Genomic DNA, 21,775 nt, shown 5'->3' on the forward strand with positions numbered 1-21,775 from the left:
ATTATTGTGGACTCTTGTGTCATCAAATGCTAGGTCTTATTCATTCTTTCTGTTTCTTTTGTACCCACTAACCATCCCCACTTTCCTTCTTTCTCACCTACTTCTGTTCCCAGCCTCTGTTAACCATCCTTCTACTCTCTATCTCCATAAGTTCAATTGTTTTGATTTTTAGCTCCCACAAATAACATGTGAAAAACATGTGAAGTTTGTCTTTCTGTGCCTGACTTTTATCACTTAAAATAATGACCTCCAGTTCCATCCATGTTGTTGCAAATGACAGAATCTTCTTTTTTATAGCTAAATAGTACTTCATTATGCATATGTTCCACATTTTTTAATCCATTCATCTGTTGCTGCACATGTAGGTTGGGTCCAAATCTTAGCTATTGTGAACAGTGCTGCAACAAACATGGGAGTGCAGATACCTTTTCAATATACTAATTTCCTCTCTTTCGGGTACATACCCAGCAGTGGGATTGCTGGATCATATGGTAGCTCAATTTTTAGTTCTTTAAGGCACCTCCAAACTATTCTCTGTAGTGGTTGTACTAATTCCCATCAATATTGCAAAAATATATGAAGGTTCTTTTCTCCACATCCTCCCTGGCATTTGTTATTGCCTGTCTTTTGAATATTAGCGATTTTAGCTGGGATGAGACACTATCTCATTATAGTTTTGATCTGCATTTCTCTGATGATTAATGATGTTGCACACCTTTTCATAAGCTTATTTGCCATTTGTATGTCTTCTTTTGATGTATGTCTTCTTTTGATAAACGTCTATTCAAATCTTTTGCCCATTTTTTAAATTAGATTATTTTATTATTTCCTGTAAACTTGTATGAGCTCCTTACATATTGTAGTTATTAATCCCTTGTCATATGAGTAGTTTGCAAATATTTTCTCCCATTCTGTGTGGTGTCTCTTCACTTTGTTGACTACTTCTTTTGCTGTACAGAAGAAGCCTTTTAACTTGATGTGATACCATTTGTCTATGTTTGCTTTGGTTGCCTGTGCTTGTGCAGTATAACTCAGGAAATCTTTGCCCAGATCAATATCCTGGAGAGTTTCCCCAATGTTTTCTTGTAGTAGTTTCAGGGTGTGAGTTCTTAGATTTAAGTCTTTAACCAATTTTGATTTGTTGTTGTTTTTTTGTATATGGTGAGATATAGGAGTCAGATTTTATTTTTCTGCATATAGATACCCAATCTTTCCAGCACCATTTATTGAAAATACTACCTTTTCCCCCGTGTATCTTCTTGGCACTTTTGTTGAAAATGAATTCACTAGGCCTGGCACCCTGTCTCATGCCTGCAATCCCAGCAGTTTGGGAGGCCGAGGCGGGTGGATTACCTGAGGTCAGGAGTTCAAGACCAGCCTGGCCAACAGAGCAAAACCCAGTCTCTACCAAAAATACAAAAATTAGGCGGACGTGGTGGTACCCACCTGTAGTCCCAGCTACTCAGGAGGCTGAGACAAGAGAATTACTTGAACCCAGGAGGTGGAGGTTGCAGTGAGCCAAGATCACACCACTGCACTCCAGCATGGGTGACAGAGTGAGACTCCATCTTAAAAAAAAAAAGAAAGAGAGAGAGAGAGAAAGACAGAAAGAAAAGAAAGAAAGAAAGAAAGAGAAAGACAGAAAGAAAGAGAGAGAAAAGGAAGGAAGGAAGAGAGAGAAAGAAAGAAAGAAAGAAGGAAAGAAAACGAGTTCACTGCAGGTGCATGGACTTGTTTCTGGGCTCTCTATTCTGTTCCATTGGTCTATATGTCTGTTGTTATGCCAATATCATGCTGTTTTGGGTTTTGGTTATAGCTCTGTAGTCTAATTTGAATTCAGGTAATGATTCCTCCAGTTTTGTTGTTGTTGTTGCTGTTGTTGTTTGTTTGTTTTTGCTCTGGATAGCTTTGCTATTCTGGGTCTTTGTGGTATCATATAAATTTGAGGATTATTTTTCTATTTCTCTTAAGAGTGCCATTGGTATTTTGGCAGAGATTGCATTGATTCTGTAGATTGCTTTGGGTAGTTTGGACAGCTTAACTGTGTTGATTATTCTAATCCATTAATGTAGAATATCTTTCCATTTTTTGTTCTCCTTTTTCATTTCATCAGTGTTTTATAGTTTTCATTATAGAGATGTTTCACTTATTTGGTTAATTTCTAGGTATTTAATTTTACTTGTGGCTATTGTAAATTTGATTACTTTTTTATTCCTTTTTCAGATTTATCACTGTTGCCATGTAGAAATGTTACTAATTTTTGTATGTCGATATCGTATACTGAAACTTCATTGAATTTGCTTTTCAGTTCTAATATTTTTTCTGTGTAGTCTTTAGGTTTTTCCAAATATAAGATCATATTATCTGTAAACAAGGATAATTTGACTTCTTCCTTTCCAATTTGGATGTCCTTTATGTCTTTTTCTTGTCTGGTTACTCTAGTAAGACTACCAGTACTCTGTTGAATAACGGGGTGAAAGTGGACATCCTTGTTGTGTTCCAGATCTTAGAGAAAAGACTTTCAATTTTTCCCCACTCAGTGTGATACTAGCTGTGTGTCTGTCATATATGACTTTTATTACATTGAGGTATGTTCCTTTTATACTCAGTTTTTTAAGAGTTTTATATCATGAAGTGGTGTTGAACTTTATCAAATGCTTTTTTGGCAGCAATTGAAATGATCACATGTGTTTTTTTTGTCCTTCAGTTTGTTAATATGATGTAACATACTGATTGATTTGCAAATGTTGTACCATGCTTATATCCCTAGGATAAACCCCACTTAATCATTGTGAATGGTCTTTTTAATGGTGGTGTTGAATTCGGTTTGCTAGTAATTTGTTGGGGATTTTTACATCAATATTCCTCAGAGATACTGGCCGGTAGTTTCCTTTTTTTGATATGTCTTTTTCTGGTTTTGATAGGTTAATACTGGCTTTGTAGAATGAGTTCATAAGTTTTCTCCCCCATTTTCAGAGTATTTTGAGGAGAATTGGTATTAGTTCTTTTTTAAATGTTTGGTAGAATTCAGCAGTGAAGCCATCAGGTACATGGGCTTTTCTTTACTGGGAGAAATTTTATTATGGCTTTGATCTCATTACTCGTTATTGGTCTTTTCAGGTTTTCAATTTCTTCATGGTTCAATCTTGTTTGGTTGTATGTGTCTAGAAATTTGTACATTTTCTCTAGAGTTTCCAATTTATTGAAATATGTTTGCTTATAGTAGCCACTAATGATCCTCTGAATTTCTGCAGTATCAGTTGTAATGTCTCCTTTTTAATCTCTAATTTTACTTATTTGAGTATACTCTGTGTTTTTCTTAGCATGGCTAAAGATTTGTTAATTTTATTTATCTTTTCATTTTATTGAACTTCTGTATTGTTTTCTTCATTTATTTCATTTATTTCTCTTCTGATCTTTTTTATTTTTTTTCTTCTAATTTTGGGTTTGGTTTGATCTTGCTTTTCTAGTTCTTTAAGGTAAATCATTAGGTTATTTATTTGAAGTTTTATTTTTTTGACGTAGGCACTTACAGCTATAAGCTTCCCTCTCTTTACTGCTTTTGCTGTATCCCATAGGTTTTGGTATGTTGTGTTTCCATCAGTATTTGTTTCAAAAAATTTTTCAATTACCTTCTTAATTTCTTCCTTGACACTCGCTATTCAGGAGCATATTGTTTAATTCCGTGCATTTGTATAATTTCTAAAATGTATCTTGTTATTAATTTCTAATTTTACTCCAGATAAGATGTTTGATATTATTTCATTTATTTCACATGTTTTAAGACTTGTTTTTTGACCTAACATATGATTTATCCTTGAGAGTGTTCCATGTACTGAGAAGAATGTGTATTCTGTAGCCATTGGATAAAATGCTCTGTAAATATCCATTAGGTCCATTTGGTCCATAATGCATGTTAAGTCTGATGTTTCTTTGTTGATTTTCTATCTGGAAGATCTGTCCAGTGCTGAAAGTGGAATGTTGAAGTCTCCAGCTATTGTTGCCTATTTCTCTCTTTAGCTCTAATGGTTTTTGATTCATACATCCAGGTGCTTCAGCATTGGGTGCATATATATTTACAATTATTATAATCTCTTGCTGAATTGACCCCTTTATCATTATATAATGATCTTCCTTGTATCTTCTTACCATTTTTGTCTTTAAATATATTTTGTCTAAGTATAGCTACTCCTGCTCCTTTTAGGTTTTCATCGCCATGGAATATCTTTTTCAATTCCTTTATTTTTACTCTATGCGTATTTTTATAGGTGAATTACATCTCTTGTAGGCAAACGCTCACTGGGTCTTGCTTTTTAATCTATTCGGCCACTCTATATCTTTAGATTGAAGAGTTTTGTCCCCTACATTCAATGTTATTATTCATAAGGACTTAGTCTTGCCATTTTGTCATTTGTTTTCTGGGTGTTTTGTGGTCTTCTCTTTTTCTTTCCTTCCTTCCTCTCTTCCTTTTAGTGAAGATAATTTTCTCTGGTCATAGGATTTAATTTCTTCCTTTTCATTTTTCATGTATCTATTGTATGTTTTTCAATTTGAGGTTACCGTGAAGCTTAAAAATCTATCTTATAACATATTATTTTAAATTGATAACAACACTGTTTTAAATAGAAAACAGTGTTGTTTTCTAACACTTTCTTTCTTTCTAAGCAAAATGAAAACTAATAAAAACTGTGCTCTACCTTTGTACCCCTGCTTTTTAACTTTTTGTTGTTTCACTTTATGTCTTAGTTTACTATGTCTTGAAAAGTTGCAGGTATTATTTTTATTAGTTCATAGTTTAGCCTTTCTACTTAAGAGTAGTTTACCCACCAAATTACAGGTTTTAATAATCTGTGTTTTTCTGTGTGCTTTACCAGTGAGTTTTGTACCTTCAGATGATATTTTATTGCTCATTAACATCCTTTTTTTCCATACTGAAGAACTTTTAGCATTCCTTGTAGGACATATTTGGTGTTGATGAAATCCCTCAACTTTTGTTAGTCTGTCAAGACACTTCTTTCTCCTTCATGTTTGAAGGTTATTACCACCAGATATACTATTCTAAGGTAAAAGGTTTTTTTTTCTTAAGCACTTTAAATATGTCATACCATTCTTTCCTGGCCTGTAAGATTTCCACTGATAAGTCTGCTGCCAGATTACTGGAGCTCCATTGTATGTAATTTATTTTTTTTCTTCTGCTGCTTTTAGAATTCTTTCTTTATATTTGATCTTTAGGAGTCTGATTATTAAATGCTTTGAAGTAGTCTTCTTTGGGTTAAATCTGTTTTGTATTCTATAACCTCTTCTAGTTGAATATTGATATCTTTCTCTAGGTTTGGAAAGTTCTCTGATATTATCCTTTCGATAAACTTTCTAAACCTATGTCTTTTTCTATCTCCTGTTTAAGGCCAATAACTCAGATTTGCCCCTTTAAGGCTATTTTCTAGATCTTGTAGGTGTGCTTCTTTTCAAAAAAAAAAAAAAACACCTTTTTTTTTTTTGCCTCCTCTGACCATGCATTTTCAAATAGTCTGTCTTCAAGCTCACTAATTCTTTCCTCTGCTTGATCAATTTTGCTATTAAGACATTGATGCATTCTTCAGCAGGTCAACTGCATTTTTCACCCCTAGAATTTCTGTTTGAGTCTTTCTAATTATTTCAATTTTTGGTGAATTTATTTGATAGAATGCTGGATTCCTTTTCTGTGTTATTTTGAATTTCTTTGAGTTTCCTCAACACAACTATTTTGAAGTAATTGTCTGAAATGACACATATCTGTATGTCTCTGTAATTGGTCTCTAGTGACTTATTTAGTTCATTTGGTGAGGTCATGTTTTCCTGGTTGTTCTTGATGCTTGTAGATCTTTGTCAGTGTCTGGGCATTGAAGAGATGGGCATTTATTGTGATTTTCACAGTCTAAACTTGTTTGTGCCTATCCTTCTTGGGAAAGCTTTCCAAGTATTCGAAGGGATTTGGGCCCCAAGCCCAATAAAGCTGTTACTTCTCTTGTTATTGATTTCTAGTTTTATTCCAGAGAAGATGGAATTGCAGAGAAGATGGTTTTTGCAGACTCAAAGAGGTACTATCTTGACTGTCTTGGATAAGATCTGGTAGAATTCTTTGGATTACCAGGCAGATACTCTTGTTATTTTCTTTTACATCCTCCCCCCAAAATAGTCTGTCTCTCTCTGTTTGAACCACCCAGAACTGGGGAGGGGGACACAAGCACCTCTGGGGAGGGGGACACAAGAACCACCTAGAACTGGGGAGGAGGACACAAGGCCATCACCACTGGTTCAGATCTGAAGTGAGCACAGCCCTAGGTCCCAGCCAAGGCCTGCTATAACCACTACCTGACTACTGTCTATGTTCACTCAAGGCCCTAGGGCTCTGTGATCAGCAAATGGCAAAGCCAGCCTCGTTTGTGTCCCTCCCTTCAGAAAAGTGAGTTCTCCCAGGGCCTGGGTGGGCCCAGAGATGCTATCTAGAAGGCAGCGGTTAGAGTAAAAAAAATCCTTAGAAATTTACTTGATGTTCCATTCTACTGCAGCTAAGCTGGCATTCAAACTACAAGACAAAATACTTCCTGCTCTTTCCTCCCATTTCCACAGGCATAAGAGGCTCTTTCTGTAGCCACCACCACCACCAGCCCACAGGGTATTCACCAGGCCACCCTAAGTGATGTGTCACATCAGTTCTATCACATCACATGTGAACTGATGTTCACATAGACCCCAAGGGCTCTTCAGTCAGCTTGTGGTGAATGATGCCACACTTGGGACTCACCCTTCAGGGCAGTGGGCTCATCTCTGGCCCAGGGCAGGTCCAGAACTGTCATCCAAGAGCCTAGACCTTGGCTTAGGGACCCCAAGAACCTGCTTGGTGCTCCACCCCACTGTGGTGGCTGAGCTTTTGCATAGGATGCAAGACAAAGTCCCGTTTAATTTTTCCTCCTTTTTTCAAACAGAAGGAGTTTTTCACCATAGCCACCACAGCTGGAAATGTGCTGGGTCACACCTGAAGCCAGCATATCTCAGAGCCCAAGGCCCATGGCATACTACGGGGATTTTGCTGTTGGTTATTTGGGGCCCAAGGGTTCTTTAGTCAGTGGGTAATGAATCTTGTCAGGACTGGTTCCTTCCCTTCAAGGCAGTGGGTTCCCTTTTGGCCCAAGTTGTGTCTAGAAGTGTTGTCCATGAGCTAGGGCTTGAAATGCGGGCCTCTTGACTGCCTGGCACCCTATCCTACTGTGGCTGAGCTGGTATCAAAGGTGCAACACAAAGTTCTCTTTATTCTTTGCTTGCCTCTGCTCAGGCAGAAGAAAGGAGTCACTTTTGTTGTTGTGCACTCCACTGGCTGGGATTGGGGAAGAAGTGGTGCAAGCACTCCCTTACCCACCTCATCTGATTTCTCCCTAGGTCACATGCCACCCTAGTCCACTAGCTCTAAGCCTAGCCCAGCACTAGGAGTTGCCTAGGAATTGGAGTCCTTGTGTCCTAGACTGCCTTTCAAGTTTATCTAGAACTTCACAGCACTTTGGCTCACAGTGGTGAGGCCTGCCAAGAAACACAAGGTCCAACTGCTATGATGGGTAATTCCCCTCTGGCTAGATCTGGTCCAAATTCTCCCTGCATGTGTGGGCATGAGCTGAGCACAGCATGGCTTTGCTCTCCACTATGACAGGACAGCATTGAGTCTAATGTAAAGCTCACCAGTTACTGTGCTTGCCCTCCCCCAAGCACAGAGATTCTGTCTCCATGCTGCTGGGGAATGGGGGTGGGATGGTATCCGTGATTCAGTACTGTCTTTCCTACCCTGTTCAGTGCTTTCACCACAGGAAGTTAAAAACAAGCACTTTTGGCTTAGGATTGACTTGGCGATGCGGGCTCTTTTTTGGTTCCATATGAACTTTAAAGTAGTTTTTTCCAATTCTGTGAAGAAAGTCATTGGTAGCTTGATGGGGATGGCATTGAATCTATAAATTACCTTGGGCAGTATGGCCATTTTCACGATATTGATTCTTCCTACCCATGAGCATGGAATGTTCTTCCATTGAAAGAACAAAGCTGGAGACATCATGCTACCTGACTTCAAACTATACTACAAGGCTACAGTAACCAAAACAGCATGGTACTGGTACCAAAACAGAGATATAGACCAATGGAACAGAACAGAGCCCTCAGAAATAATGCTGCATATCTACAACTATCTGATCTTTGACAAACCTGAGAAAAACAAGCAATGGGGAAAGGATTCCCTATTTAATAAATGGTGCTGGGAAAACTGGCTAGCCATATGTAGAAAGCTGAAACTGGATCCCTTCCTTACACCTTATACAAAAATTAATTCAAGATGGATTAAAGACTTACATGTTAGACCTAAAACCATAAAAACCCTAGAAGAAAACCTAGGCATTACCATTCAGGACATAGGCATGGGCAAGGACTTCATGTGTAAAACACCAAAAGCAATGGCAACAAAAGCCAAAATTGACAAATGGGATCTAATTAAACTAAAGAGCTTCTGCACAGCACAAGAAACTACCATCAGAGTGAACAGGCAACCTACAAAATGAGAGAAAATTTTTGCAACCTACTCATCTGACAAAGGACTAATATCCAGAATCTACAATGAACTCAAACAAATTTACAAGAAAAAAACAACCCCATCAACAAGTGGGCAAAGGACATGAATGGACACTTCTCAAAAGAAGACATTTATGCAGCCAAAAAACACATGAAAAAATGCTCACCATCACTGGCCATCAGAGAAATTTAAAATGCAAATCAAAACCGCAATGAGATACCATTTCACACCAGTTAGAATGGCAGTCATTAAAAAGTCAGGAAACAGCAGGTGCTGGAGAGGATGTGGAGAAATTGGAACACTTTTACACTGTTGGTGGGACTGTAAACTAGTTCAACCATTGTGGAAGTCAGTGTGGCGATTCCTCAGGGATCTAGAACTAGAAATACCATTTGACCCAGCCATCCCATTACTGGGTATATACCCAAAGGACTATAAATCATGCTTCTATAAAGACACATGCACACATCTGTTTATTGCGGCACTACTCACAATAGCAAAGACTTGGAACCAAGCCAAATGTCCAACAATGATAGACTGGATTAAGAAAATGTGGCACATACACACCATGGAATACTATGCAGCCATAAGAAATGATGAGTTCATGTCCTTTGTAGGGACATGGATGAAATTGGAAATCATCATTCGCAGTAAACTGTTGCAAGGACAAAAAACCAAACACTGCATATTCTCACTCATAGGTGGGAATTGAACAATGAGAACACATGGACACAGGAAGGGGAACATCACACTCTGGGGACTGTTGTGGGGTGGGGGAGGGGGGAAGGATAGCATTAGGAGATATACCTAATGCTAAATGACGAGTTACTGGGTGCAGCACACCAACATGGCACATGTATACATATGTAACTAATCTGCACATTGTGCACATGTACCCTAAAACTTAAAGTATAATAAAAAAAACAAAACAAAAACAAGCACTTTGATTGTTCACTTGATTTTTAGTTCTTGTGATGGTGCTTTTTTTGTGTTTAGTTACTGGTAAAAATTTGGTATTCCTGCAGGGAAATGAATGGTGTAGGCTTCTATTTGACCATCTTGCTCCACCCTCTGGTAGTGTATTTTGAAGTTAGGTATTGTGATGTCTCCAGCTTGGTTCCTTTTGCTCAGGATCCCTTTAGCTATTCAGGGTCTTTTGTGATTCCATACGAATTCAAAATTTCTTTTTTTCAATTTCTGTGAAGATTGTCATAGGGTTTGCATTGAATCTGTAAATCACTTTGGGTAGTATGGACATTTTAATAATATTATTTCTTCCAACTAATGAACATGAAATATGTTTCCATTTATTGTGTCCTCTTCAGTTTTTTAGAGTAATGTTTTATAGTTTTTGTTGTGAATATTTTTCACCTCCGGTTACATTTATTCCTAGGTATTTTATTTTTTTCTAGTTATAATAAGTGGAATTGCTTTCTTGATTTCTTTTTCGTATTATTCACTGCCACTGTGTAGACATTCTACTAATTTTGTATGTTAATTTTGTGTCTTAAAATTTTATTGAATTCATTTATCAACTCTGAAAATTGTTATGGTGATGTCTTTAGGTTTTTCTAAATATAAGATCTTGTAATCAAAAAAGAACAATTTTATATCCTCCTTTCCAAATTGGATGTCCTTTATTTCTCTGTCTTACGTAATTGCTCTGGCTAGTACTTCCAGTATTATGTTGCATATGAGTGGTGAGAGTGGGCATCCTTGTCTTGTTGTAGATCTTACAGGAATGGCTTTCAATTTGTCCTCATTCAGTATGATGATGTTAACTGTGGGTTTGTCATATATGACCTTTATTATATTCAGGTATTTTTCTTCTGTATCCAGTGTATTTAAAGATTTTATCATGAAGGGATGTTGAATTTTATTAAATGCTTAAGCTTTTTAAGCTTCTGTTCCTTCGTCAGTAAAATCAGCACAATAATAGTTCTTTCCACATAGGGTTTTTTTTTAAATTAACATTAAATAAAATTATGCATGTCACACATTTAACTCATAGTAGACTTGGAATAAAGAGTATTATTTTCTGTATTATATATTCAATTCAGAGACAGTCTGTTAAGTACTGAGTGTTATGGTTGGGTACCATGGAGAAGACAACAAAATCAGGATCGTGCTCCTCAAAGAGTTAACAGCCCTTTGGAGAAGCAAACATGCCTATATAAAAACATAACAGTCATAAAAACCAAACAGCACGATTTTCTGTCAAGTGAATGTGTTAGATGAAAGATCACAAATGAGATTCTGTTTTAAAAACTAACTCTAATATATTGGCCTTGGCTGCTTGGAAAGACATGCTAGGAAGAATTCTGAAGGTAATAACAGAATGAGTAGAAAATAAAATGTCATAACTGATTAACAATGTCTGCCAAGAAAACAGAGGAGAGACTGTCCATCAGAGAGTATTTTAGGTGGCGTGTTGGAACAAAGAATAAAATGCATTTTTTAGTATCTTTATGAAAACTATATTTTACTAATGTTATTCACTATATGGCATGGATATTGTTATTCTCATTACAACTGCAACTGAAACTGAGAGAAGTTAAGTAATATGTCCAGCTCACACAGCTAGAAAAATAGCATGGAATAAATCTGAAACCAATATGGATTTAAACACTCATAATCATCATAGTTCTGCATTGTTTGACAAGAGTGGTATAGCAGAGACTGAGTAAATCTTAGTCATTTTCAATTTTTATTTAGTGTTTATTTTATATCCACAAAAACAGGACTTGATCCAGAAAACTCTCTGCCTATAGACTAGCTCCTGGTATACAGTAATTACTTAATGTTGAATCAAGTGTAACATCTGGACTTAAACAGCTAAACGCTCTTTATGCATAGAGGAAAAGACACCTGTAAAATGGCACCTGCTATTGGATTTTACCAGTTACTTTCATTTTTCTGGTTGCACAGTAAGCCTATATTTTTTAATTTTTATAAAAGTTAGGTTGGAGTTATGTAACTAGTATTATATCATGGCATATGGCGAAAACATACATGTCACTCTCAGTTGCAGCCTCTGCAGTCTCTCATGAGATTCTTTGCCCAAGCATAATATTCTTTCACCAGGCCTGATGTAGGGGATCTAGCAGAGACCATCAAGAAGACCCAAGGAAACAGTGAAACCCTAAATGGTAAAAAGATTTGAAACCTGTCATACTTCTTGGAGAGGAGCCATCTCTGAGAAAAGTCTAGTCCTTGTCAGTCTGCAATATAAGAAAAATAAAAGTGTTTTTCATGCAATGTCATTGAGATTTTTGTATTTTAGAACAGACAGCATTACTTATCTTGCCTGATAGAGATTATCAAAAGGTAGTCAGTGAAGATGTGAGATTTCCATAGGTCCGGGAGGATACAGAGGTATGTCTTCTAGAGAGGGGACTCATTTACTGAGAAGCACATGTTGTGCACAGTATTCAGGGAATTGGGGTTGTAGATGTAGACAGTGGCTCAGATTGGAGCTCCAGTTAAACATTAAGAAGTTACTTGGTGTTCCAGTTATCCATTATTGTATAATGAACTACCCAAAGTATAATGACATAAAACATTAATCCTTCTATTCTATTCTATTCTATTCTATTCTATTCTATTCTATTCTATTCTATTCTATTCTATTCTATTCTATTCTTATTCTATTCTATTCTATTCTATTCTATTCTATTCTATTCTCTATTCTATTCTATTCTATTCTATTCTATTCTATTCTATTCTATTCTATTCTATTCTATTCTCTATTCTATTCTCTATTCTATTCTATTCTATTCTATTCTATTCTATTCTATTCTATTCTATTCTATTCTATTCTATTCTATATTCTATTCTACTCTACTCTACTCTACTCTACTCTACTCTACTCTACTCTACTCTACTCTACTCATTTTCTTGGTCCAGAAATTTGGGCAGGACTCAGTTGGTTGAATCTTCTCTTCCATGTGGCATCAACAAAGATCACTTGGCTGTATTTGGTTGTCAGATGGGCTGTTACAGAAGATTCAAGATGGCTTTACTCCTATGTCAATTACTAAGTGTGGGCTAAGCCGGGGCTGTCAGTTGGTGTGCAGATATACAATTCTAAGGTCAGAACTGCAATAGGCAAGGTGGAAATCGGCAGTTTACTTACAGGCTAGTACTGGAACTGGCATTGCATCACTTCTTCCATTTTTGTTTCAGCAAGTCATTAATGCTACGAGATTTTACCTCTTAATGGTATCAGACGCACACCTCTCAATGAAACAAGTAGCACAAACATGCATCCATCTTTAATGCCCTCTTTCTGGGATCTGTGGAATCAGGTTTTTAGAGGAAGGGACCTGGCAGTATACATCTCTGCTTTCCCAGTACAAACCACTTAACCTACTGCCTGGGTTTCAATCAGCAAGTTACAACAAGCTTGTAGAATCACAATCACACTCTAAGCATACATCAAAAGAGATGTAAAAGGCAACTGAGTTTTACAGAATACCAACTACTGCTTCAAATGTTTAACCTTAGTGTATTCTCAAAGTGATTCTATTTAGTTGTGTAGGTTTTATTCTTCCTGCATATTACTGAAAAGACAACCAAGGTTCAGTGAAAAAAAAAAATTCCTAAGATCAATCATGGCCAAAGTAGCATTCTTTCCACCACAGTATGCTTCCTTCCACATGTGCAGCTTAAATGTCCCGTGTTCGAATGTGGACTCGGTGGTCAACTTCTTCAGTTTCTTCCTGGCCCCTATCCACTGCCAGTACTAGATCAAAGCCTCTAATTCTTCTGTGACCATTTATCTTATCAGAACCAGAGGGAACTCAAGTCTCTGCCTTTCCCACCATGGGATTGTGAGGGACTGAGAATAAGAATGAACCCTAAACTCCTTGCAAATATAAATGCTAAATAATAATAAGATGAAAAATGAGGGCAATAATATTGCTTCGAATGATGTTTAAGAACCAGAGATGAAAGGCATTGTAAGAACTGCTATTAACTCTGCATATTCAAGTCCCCATTCTTCCTTTTCTGTTTTATCCTGTTTCTGAAATGCTTTATTAAGGCTCTTTAACAGTTTATTTTACTTTGTCTTATTTTTTTCTACTTTGAGAAATACTTCACTATATCACTGGAGACAATTTAGCCTTTTGTTCCATTTGAAGAAAGAAAGCAATGCAGGCTTACTTCAAAGAGGAGCTGATCAAAACACATTGGGAATCTGGTAATGAAGAAACTTTGCTTTGTTTTCAAGCAGGGATATGAAATTATGCTATAAATTGTACAAGGCATCAGGAGGTGGTGGGGTGGTGGGTGAGGAGCAAGAGATGAATGCAAGTCAAAAATATTGGTCCCATGGCCAGTGTTTCAGGCTACAACTCAGAGGTTCATGGAACCAGTTGGTTTTAGAATAGAAGGAAACTTACAGATGCTTTAATCCAACCATCTACTCTACTCAGGCATCATTTCTGTGATGGCTCTTAAATAATCCCTGAGACCTGGAGCTCACTCACGATCGTCAGCCTATACTTATTTAGGGCAGCTTAAAGTGAAATTTCCTGTCTTAATCTGAAATTATATTTTACTTAAAAAGATAAAATCTACAGTTCCTGGCTCTGTCTTCCATGGGTTTCACAGAGCAAATTCTCTTCCTTTTTTGGGGAAATTGAAGAGTTCGAGTTGTTTTAGCATGTGCTAACACCCACAACTCCTTCAGCTGTTCCTGGAATGATTTTTGATAAGATTAATTCAGTATTCTGGGAGTCTATAAGAGGACTGGAGAAAGTAATTAGAGAAAAATATGGGTAGAAAAAAATTTGATTTTCTGACCGAAGCTGATAAACAGCTTTAGTGGGTGGAGAATAGCTAAGAGGTTGGAGAATGGTTTCCAAGCAGCAGACCTGACCTCTTCCCAGGAGGGAAGAGAGAAGAGGGCAGTCACAGGCACAGTGCAGGAAGGCTCTCTAAGATTGTTACCCAGATCATGTAGGCTGAAGGTCACTCTGCCAGAGTACTGAGGGGTGATTAATGCTGCTTTGCAGGAGAAAGAAGGAGGTGATCACCTTAATTAGGTGGGTGGAGACAGATTAGTGGAATAATAGAGAGGGAGGGAACAGGTTAGAATTGCATCTCGTTAAGAAGTTCAGATAAAGGGATGAAGGAAAAGAAGTAGGAAAAGGTTAAGGGAGAGCAAAGGCAGGAAAGAGCTTTATGTGAAACTTGGAAATTAAATTCATTATTCAAAAGCATGTATGCGTGTGTTCTGTGACAGTTTCCAGGGAAATCTTCCCTCTACTCTCTGTTCTTTCTTTATTGGATGTAATTTAACTAGGTTTATGTGGGTTGTCATACATATTTTATATATATATAAAGTTTCTTCATTACATATATATATATATATGTAATCTACATACCAATTCTGCTTTTCTTTCAAAACTATCTAATTTAGCTGCTAGTCTTCAAGTATCCAAGAAAAGTATGCAGCATACTAGGTAATAGATCCTTCCAGGGGTATGATGGCAAATGTTTAACATCTGACTGCAGCGGAGAAAAAAGGCACTGACTTAAGCCTGAGTCATTGGCTAAATTCTGTGGTATAAATACTCCTACCATGGCTCATTACAATCTACCAACAAGACAGCACTGAACACTGGAGTCAGAAGACATGCACAATAGCACATGATTATGTAGTACTTGCACATAAAGATAAAAATAGACATAAATAAAGTCAAGAACATAGATGATGGCAAAATGTAGAAAATAATGAACAAGTAATGAGTTTTAAGGATTTATTAACTTTGTTTTTAATATAATTTATTTAATTGTAACTGTATATAAGTTATATAAGTTAATGTTTACTAAGGATTCAGATTAACAGCTGGCTTGCAAAATTCCTGAAAATGTATAAATCTGCTTGTGAACCAGTACAGGCTGTCCCTGATATACCACTGGGCCCTTCTCTGTTTTTAATTATGAGGTTATATTTTGACTAAGTTCGAGGTGAAAAATAAGGTTGGCATGGTCTGGATAAATGTGCAGGTTGGGGAGACTAAAAAGATAAATGAAGAGTATCCATTTATTTTAACTCAGCAACAATAGTATAGATGTGTTATATAATAAATAATGTGTTTATGTAATAAACTGTAATGTATATATTACATTAGCATATATTGGTTTATATAGTGTATATATTAGTATTTATATATTACAGTAGGTAGCTAGTCAGGCATGAGCAGGGCAGGAGAGGGCTCCACCTGTGACATCAGGAATATAAGCCAACCATCAGGTGATGGTAGGGTGGTTGTTACACTGTTTATCTAAAGTAATAATTGGTCCCAGCAGGTGCCCGTGAAAGACAGTCTCCCAATAGACAGAAAAATCTTGAAACTGGTGAGCAGCAGCTTCCTGATAAGATCTCAGGAATCTGACAAGTGGACTCAAGCATGTGCATTAAGAGGCAAAATGGTGGCATTTAATTGGCATATGAGCTTTCAGGGACATTCAACTGGTAAGGGAAGAACGCCTCAAGTGAGTGTGCATACAACTTCAGTGAACACACTGAGCACGCGGCCCCTCCTAAGTGCTGGCAGGCCACTGTGCAGGCAGACAGCCCACCCCAATGGAAGAATCAGGGGAGAAGTAACAATAATGCAAGACACCAGAAGAATGCCAACATATAAAATCCCAAGTCAAAGGTCAAACGAGGCACTTGTCTTTCAAGCCCACCACGTTGTCCTCTTCCAAGTGGACTTTCCTTCCTTTTGTTCCTACTCTAAAGCTTTTTAATAAAATTTTATTTCTGCTCTAAAACTTAACTCAGTCTCTCCTTCTGCCTTCTGCCTCCTAGGTTGAATTCTTTCTTCTGAGGAGGTAGAACTGAGGTTGCTGCAGACTCATACGAATTTGAGACCACTAACATATATTACTAATATATATACTGTACTAGTATTTGTACATATTAATAATATACATACAAATATATATTAGTGTATATGCTAATATATCTAATATTCTTAGATATATAAGTATATATGTATATATGTATTAGTCTATATATATATATAGACTAATCACAACTCATTCTTATGTATCCATAAAATGAATCCTCTAAAGCTGAGCCCTCAACCACGCTTAATTAAGTTAAAGCATTTCTTTGTGTATTTCAAAATCAATTATTATTATTATTATTATTTTCTGTAAACTTAGCTATATGATTCAGACCATGAGTGTTTCTGAAGCTCCAATAAGAGAAATACTCCGTGAACTCCACAGAGGATGAGACATATGGCAGCCTTGAAGTACGTTTGGAGACATAGAGAAGAAAAAGAGTTAAAAACAGAGACTTTGGTAACAATACATATATATGTTGCCTCTGATAATTTGTGGAATCAGTGGAATATTGAGACTTATAGAAAAGTTTAAGCTTCAAACTTAGAGTTAGTAATTTTGGCCTGTTTTAAGGATAATTTGTAATCACTTGGACAGAAAATTTCTAATATAAAAAAGAAATAAAAACTTGAGATATTGAAGTTTTTCAATCAAATTAATTAATCACATGAACAGAATCATATGACTATTAACTACCTAAGAGAATAGTAACCTCAAGAACACTTCAAGAAATTTAGATGAACCCATTTTCATGCTGACCATGTATAGATTATATATAAATTTGATATTATGTATAGATTATATACAAATTTGATATTAACTAAGAGTTTTGAGGGAATCATTTTAGTGTTCATTGATTTGGCGATTTTACTGCAATTGTAAGGTGGTACATGTGTGCCTATGTGTCTAAAAGATAAACAGAGTGAGATTAAATACATCTTCTGTATACATGTATATATGGATTTAGTTCTAAAATAGAAATCAACTTTTACATTTATAAAACACATGAACACAATCTCACTTTCCCTTTTTAACACTATATATTAGCCTTGACATTGTTTAAGTCATGGGCAATTTAGACATCTATACCTAAGTGTGTACATTTATCTACATTATGGATACTTCTACATCTATAATGATAAAACTAACATTTTTTTGTTACTTACTCTGTGCTAGGCTTTTCTGAGCATTTTACATAAATTATCACCTTTATTGGTAATAATTGCTACAAGAAAAAGTTATAATTGTTATCCTCATTTTACCCATATGAAATTTGAGTCACAGAGGTTAAGTGACTTGCCAAAAGCCACACAGCTGTTGGCAAAACCATGTAATGTTTCTCTAAAATTCATGTTATTTACTGGGACGTAATCTCAGCTTCTTCAACTGTGATATTATCATTACCATAATAGTTGGTAACAAAAAATACTCTATTTGTTCACTTGAATTCAAAGCCTCATTAATTGTTGGAAGTTAGAAAAGTGGGCTGCACAATTAGAACGTGTCTTTCTCTTAAATACTTGTGTCAATTTAGTGCCGCCTTCTCTAAAAAACTTCCATGAATACCTGCCTTGGCCTCTTGTTATCACTCCCATACTTTTAAAGTCTCACTGTCAAATTCTCCCTCTCCAGTTTCTTCTATTTACTTTGCAAATGATCTCAGACTTAATCTCAACGATGACTGTTTCTACTTATATATTGCATTTATTTCTATTTGCCTCTTTTCGATTTTAGCATTTTACTTATCTACTACAAGTCTATCCCAGGCATTTAACATTTTTTAAACCTTACTGAAAATTCACATTCCTTTAACTTAACTTTACCTGTTTCACTTGGGAATTATATTGCTTCATAAGCTCTTTATTCATTGGTGAGTACATTTTTACCAACATAAAATTTAATTCCAACTATGTGCCAAACAGAATTTAGAACACCTGGGATACAGGGATTAAAAATAAAAATAGATCATCCCTAGCCTCAAGGAGCGAGTCTCTAACTTCACTGCATATTAGAATCACTGGGATGTGTGTGTATATATATATATACACACACATATTTATATATATTCTTGGGAATATATATAAATTCTTAAAGCACAGGCTACACTCCACACCAATTAAATCAGAAGCTCTGAGTATGAAAATCCCAGACCATAGTTTTGTTTTTTCTTTGTTTGTTTGTTTTGTTTTGTTTTAACTTCTCAGGTGATTCCAGTGTGCAGCCAAGTTGGAGAAATACTCTATTACGGGACACAAACATATCTAGAAATTATTAATAATAGAAATGTGCACAAAGTACAGAGGTAGCAGAGGCAAAATAATGATGTACTCTGCTTTTGGAAAGGGTCTCAGAGGATTTCTTTGGAGAGAAGCTAGGTTTTATTTAATGAAGAAGAAAGGGTGAACATTTCAAGAACCCTAAGCATATCCATGTTGCCTGAACATAAAGTAGTAAACAAAAAGTGTCAAGAGAGGAGATTTAAAAAGCGGTCAAGAAGAAAGATCATGAAAACCAATCTATGCTTTTTTAAGGAGCTTGTACTTGTATTCTGGCTAATAGGTTAAACTTTAAATAATATACAAAAAGACCCCGCCATACTTACCTAAATTTTAGTGGAAGTAGTTAACGGATAGAAAGAGACTAGCAAAGAAATGGGAGACCAGTTAGGAATTGTTGCAGTATTCCACCAAAAGTTGAAGGTGGTCTAGATGAAGATAGTGGTAGTGTAGGTAAAAAAAAAAAATGAAAGGATTCATGATTTATTTTGGAAAATATTCCACACTTACAGATAGATTTATAAGGGATTGGTTATTAGTGATGAGAGAGGGAGAAAAAAAAACAGAAAGACAGAGATAGAGAGGGGGAGAGAGACACATAAGATAATTAGAATCACAGGAGATTTTATTTTTTTGGCTTGAGAACCCAGATCTGTACTGAACTCATTTTTCCAAAAGAGGATGGCTGAGGGGAAAAACAAACAAAACAATTTTGGGAAAAACTTACTCAGTTTCCCCCAAACATTCGGTTAAGTTCAGTTTTATCCACTTTAACCTTGAGATGTTTATGGAAATGGAAGACACAGAGTGTGTCTAAAGCAGAGAGAGTCATTGATTGTGTTAAAAGATCCTGAGGATGGTAAGAACAATATATATCAGGTTATTGGTGATTTTGATGACATATATTCTAGCATGGTGGTGATACAAATCGAAATGGAGCAAGTTGAAGAACAAATGAAAGATGAGGAAGTTGAACTAGCAAGTTAACAATGTTGAGGAGGGGGAAGACATGTGAAGATAACTAGAGGGAAAAATGAGGTCAGAATAAAGTTTCTTTGATTTAATGGGCAATAGTATATGTTATGTATGCTCATGAGACTGATTCAGCAGAAAGGGAGAGACTGATGATGCAAAAGAGAGGAAAGAAGGAATATGTGTAAAGGAAAAGCCCTTGAAAAAATGAAAATGGTTAGGATCTAAAGTTCATATACAGGGACTGACTTTTGGTAGAAGAATATGGGTAAAGAAGCAGGTGGATTTGTGGATTTGTGAATATAAAGTGAAGAGGCTCCAATCAGATGGCTTCTGTTTTTTTAATGAAGGACTGTCATGTATAGTAACTCCTTTTCCAATCTCCTGTGATACTTTTAAGTAGTAGGCTACTTGTCTCATTGAAACTTCCGGAAAAGAAGGCCTAGCAAAATTAGCAACAGACATGGGGGAGAATGGGGGAGAATCATAATGACAATCTATATTATCACTAGCACCACTACTTCTATTGTTGTTGTTGTTGTTGTTATTATTATTATTATTATTATTATTATTATTATTATTATTATTTGAGATGGAGTCTTGCTCTGTCACCGAGGCTGGAGTGCAGTGGTGCGGTCTCTGCTCACTGCAACCTCCGCCTGCCAGTTTCAAGCAATTCTTCTGCCTCAGCCTCCTGAATAGCTGGGACTACAGGCACGTGCCACCATGTCCAGCTAATTTTTATATTTTTATTAGAGACGGGTTTCGCCAGATTGGCCAGGCTGGTCTCGCGCTCCCAACCTCATGATCTGCCCGCCTTGGCCTCCCAAAGTGCTGGGATTACAGGCATGAGCCACCGGGCCCGGCCGTAATTATTATCATCATCATCCTAGCACCACTACTTCTATTGTAATTATTATCAACACCCCATTATTTCAACTTTGATTTATTAAATGTTACTATGTGCCAAAAACTGTGCCAACAACTGACATTTATTTTATTGAAAAGGTTTACTGAGAAAGGTTTCAAGCTGGGTATAAACAGCTTGTTTCTTGTTTCTGCTTAAAAATAAGAAACATCTTACTTGAATCATGTTCCTCCACAAGGCCCAGTGTGGCCTTTCATTGAGTAGGTATGATAGGTGAATTTAAAAATGGGCAGATAAATGTTAACCAGTGCATAGGTCACGCTGCTGATGTAGCTGTTTCTTTGTTTTTCCTCACTGGTTCTCTGCTATGAGTGGTACCGTGTTTGGCTGACACCCAAGAGGCTTGGAAGTCTGGTGGTAAACAAAAGAAACAGGAATGGAAGAGAAGCTAGACTTGGGTATTTTGTCCTTGAGTAGGACAGTGGTGACTTGAAGTTGTCCACAACTCCTGAAAGCGTCATGAGAGGGCAGGATGGCAGAGAGTATGTTGGTAACTGGATAAGTTCAAATAGAACAACAAGTGCATTTAGTTATTTCTCTAAACGAGTGCATTTAGATTCTCTAAACTAGTGCATTTAGATTCTCTAAACTAATGCATTTAGTTTTCTCTAAAGAAAGGAAGTGAGCCAGGTGTAGTGGTTTACACCTGCAATCCTAGCACCTTAAGTGGCCAAGGCGGGAGGATTACTTGAGCCCACGATTTCGAGACCAGCCTGGGCAACATGGTGAAACCTTGTCTCTACAAAAAATACAAAAATTATCTGGGTGTGGTGGCATGCACCTGTAGTCCCAGCTACTCAGGAGGCTGAGGTGGGAGGATCGCTAGAGCCCTGGGAGGTCAAGGCTGCAGTGAGCCATGATTACATCACTGTACTCCAGCCTGGATGACAGAGAAAGACCCTGTCTCAAAAGAAAGAAAGAAAGAAAGAAAAGGAAGGAAGGAAGGAAGACAGAGAGAGAGAGAGAGAGAAAGAAAGAAGGAAGGGAAGAAAGAAAGAGATTAAAAAGAAAATATAAAAAGGTGGTGAGGTATGTGGGAAAACTAAACCAAAACAAGCAAAATGAAATAAATATCTACTGAGTGCCCATTGTATTTAAGCCTTATACTTTAAGATTTGTGAGGTGTTTTGTACAGGGAGTGTGTGTGTG

The sequence above is a fragment of the Gorilla gorilla genome, chromosome 13 (genome assembly GCF_029281585.2).
Source record: "Gorilla gorilla gorilla isolate KB3781 chromosome 13, NHGRI_mGorGor1-v2.1_pri, whole genome shotgun sequence".
Lineage (NCBI taxonomy): Eukaryota > Metazoa > Chordata > Mammalia > Primates > Hominidae > Gorilla > Gorilla gorilla.